The sequence below is a fragment of the Myotis brandtii genome, unplaced genomic scaffold (genome assembly GCF_000412655.1).
Source record: "Myotis brandtii unplaced genomic scaffold, ASM41265v1 scaffold320, whole genome shotgun sequence".
NCBI lineage: Eukaryota > Metazoa > Chordata > Mammalia > Chiroptera > Vespertilionidae > Myotis > Myotis brandtii.
The window spans coordinates 1,963,292-1,966,823 of NW_005362270.1; the positions used below are offsets into that span (position 1 = coordinate 1,963,292).

The following is a 3,532-nucleotide window of genomic DNA, read 5'->3' on the forward strand; positions in this document are numbered from 1 at the left end:
TATCTGTGTATATATATTCTGTTTATATACATATATATTTTATAAAAACAAAAGTTTATTCTGATACCTCTGATTCTACTCTAACACCACAGGATTCATTCTGTTCTCGCCCCTTACTTGGAATTTCTTTCTTTGACAGCAAGAAATCTGGTTTCCATATTCTACAAAATATTTTATTTGTTCAATCCTAGTAGATACATAATTTCAGTATTTCTAACATAAATGTTAGACAAATAGTTGATAATTTATAAGTCTATTCTATGTTAAATATAATAAGAAAAACATACCTGGTAGTAAAACCAACATTTCACATGAGCTGGCATTTCATGAAAGAAGACATGCAAATGGATAATAAATCAATCCCATTAGTAATTTAAGAATCTCTCTATATAAAAGCCTAAGCGACCTTTCTGACCTAACTACCAGAATGACTGGAATGACCGGTTGACCAGTCACTGACACGCACTGACCACGAGGGGGCAGATGCTCAATGCAGGAGCTGCCCCCTGGTGGTCAGTGTGCTCCCACAGACAACCTCCTGTGGCCAGCCAACCTCCCGCAGTCCTTCCCCTGGCCAGCCCTGATCACCAGCCAGGCCTAGGGACCCCACCTGTGCACGAATTTGTGCACCGGGCCTCTAGTTGAAAAATAAAACAAGAATGAGATGCCATTTTTGTGACCAGTTAAATGTCTAAGAAGAATGATAATAGCAAATATTAAATCGATAAATGGGCATTTTGATGTGTTGTTGCTAGTGGGAATGTCAATAGGCACAACCTTTTTAAGGACATTTGGTATCAAACATTCTAAAAAATGTGTATACCTACTAATTCTATTTCAAGGTATTTAACTTAAAGATGTAACAATAGATGGTATTTTGGTGTATGTGTAAGGAGGGTAATTACACTGTGGCATAGTTTATAATGGTGGAAAATTAGAAACAACCTATGTAGTCAACTATAGATGATTAGCTAAATTATAGAACATCTGTGCCAAGTAGTACCATGTGTTATAAAAAGATGCATTGTAGCCCTGGCCAGTGTAACTCGGTTGGAGTGTCATCTCATACACCAAAGGGTGGCAGGTTCGATCCCCAGGCAGGGCACATACCCAGGTTGTGGGTTCAATCCCCAGTTAGGGTGAGTGTGGGAGGCAACCAATCGATGTCTCTCTCTCTCACAATGTGTTTTTTTCTCTCTCTCTTCCCTCCCTCCCTAAAATCAATTAAAAAACAAAAACAAAAAACATATCCTCCAGTGAGAATTAATAATAAGAAGATACATTGTAGAAAAATAATAATTTTAATGGAAACATTTTTATTATACATAATCAGGTTATTTAAAATAGACCCTTTCTTTAAACCCTTTCTTTATTCATTTTATTCATTTATTTACCCAGTAACAGAATACTTTATTATATTGATTGCTCTTTGCCATTCCACTCTGTTGAGTTTATTTTCTTTATTGTTTAAGTATGCACTTTAGTAGTTCTTTTAATAATGTGCTTGGTAATGAACTCAGTCTTCATACATCTGGTAATTATTATTTTACCTTCACTTCTAAATAATAATTTCCTTGGGTATATACCAACTCCCTTAGCACTTTGAAGATATTCCTGTCTTTTGATATCCTGCTTTGATGAAAAGTTTGCTGCTTTTATTGGTTTAGTTTATCTATCTTTTATCTTTGATTTGCTTTTTAAGATTTTTCTCTTTGTCCTTGATGTTCTGCAATTTCCCTTCCATGTGTTCAGGTAAATTCATTTTTTTCTATTTATGCTACTTGGGGCTTATGTGCATCTTCAATTTGAGGTCCTACATTCTAATTTTCAGCATATTCTCTTTGAATAATGAATGCCTCTTCACCACTTTACTCTTTCCTTATGGGACTCCTATTGGTTATTGAGCTTCTCATTTTATCCTTTAGGTCCCTAATTTTCTGTTTATATTTTATACCTCTTTATTCCTCTGTGTTCTGACTGATATCTTCAGCTATAGTGTTGAAGTTTTTGAGTAAAAATTTTTTTTTTTTAATATTTTAATGATTTTTTACAGAGAGGAAGGGAGAGAGATAGAGAGTTAGAAACATCAATGTGAGAGAAACATCGATCAGCTGCCTCCTGCACATCTCCTACTGGGGATGTGCCCACAACCCAGGTACATGCCCTTGACCGGAATCGAACCTGGGACCTCTCAGTCCACAGGCCGACGCTCTATCCACTGAGCCAAACCGGTTTCGGCTGAGTAAAAATTTTTAAGTAGACTTTTTACTTGGTTTATTTTTATTTAGGTACATGCCCCTGACCGGAATCGAACCCGGGACCCTTCAGTTCGCAGGCTGACGCTCTATCCACTGAGCCAAACTGGCTAGGGCTTGGTTTATTTTTAGATTGGCCTGTTACTGTTTCATAACATCTAATTTTAAAAAAGATTATATTCTTTCCTTTTTATCTTTGAATATTTTTTAATGTACCTATTTTAATTTTCTTTTTAGAATGCTTTATCATTTTTAGTCCCTTAGTGAATTTTTCTGTGTTGTTGGGTTTGAGGGCTAACTCTTTTGGCAGTTAACTTCTCCATGTGTCTCCAATTCCCACTCACTACTGTAGGACTCATTATTGGTGTCTAGAGATTTTCCTTTTTTTGCTTTTGAACTTAGATCAAACATTAAATTCAAATTACAAGTAAATAAGATAGTCTATATAACCAACACTTCAAAATTTTCAACTGTGAAAGAAAGAGAAACAGAACATTACTTAGAATAATGGTTCTTAATGTTTCTGGAGTGATAGATCTCTTTGATAATCTCATGAAAGCAAAGGACTCTATCCTTTAAAATAACTCAAAATACATACACAATTTTTCATAAAGATTCAGTGATTCCACAAAGTCTTTTTGTGAACCCTTGTCTCTATGGACCTTGGTCTAAGACACAATAACCCAATGGAATTAACATGGTCAATTACATTTTTTTTAAATATGGAAGAGGTTGTGGCTAATGAGATGGCATGGAACTGTGGTGCACAACAATGGTTTTAAAGCTTAGTTAAGCAGTGGAGCTCTTTATTTATGTAAAATCTAATAAACTCAAGTTTATAAAATAGACATAAGTAAATTTTCTCCAATTAGAGTAGGCGTGGGATCCTGGAGCCTGCTCACTTGCCAATCCCTGCTCTCTTCTACCCTGGCCTCAAAGGCATACCCTTGGACTTTGTGGAATACTGGCAGTAACCTCTTGTGAATTCGAAAGAGCATTTGATTGTATGCTAAGGAATCCTGGTTCTTATTCCAGCTGTGTCACTAATTTTTTTGTATTGGTTATAGACAATACTAATCACTGTAAGAAAGGGAAGAGGCAATTAAAGGACATTGATGAGAAGAGTTACATACTATGTTATAGTATATAATTACACTAGAGGCCCGGTGCACAAAAATTTGTGCACTCGGGGGGGAGAGGGGGTCCCTCAGCCCGGCCTGTGCCCTCTCGCAGTCTGGGACCCCTCGGGAGATAATGACCTGCTGGCTTAGGCCTGC

The 3,532-nt window shown here is 36.5% G+C and overlaps 1 protein-coding gene across 2 annotated transcripts in view; it reads left to right on the forward strand.

Moving 5' to 3' along the window:
- STX17 (syntaxin 17) overlaps nt 1-3,532 on the forward strand; it is a 43,234-nt gene that overhangs the window by 2,034 nt on the left and 37,668 nt on the right. The window contains exon 1 of one of the 2 annotated variants that reach the window (XM_005870653.2): nt 1,698-1,752. The exons of the other annotated variant lie outside the window; for it this stretch is intronic. The gene's annotated coding sequence lies outside the window, so the exon portion shown is untranslated. Of the gene's footprint in view, nt 1-1,697; nt 1,753-3,532 lie in introns of those variants that run through there. 2 annotated transcript variants of the gene reach the window in all.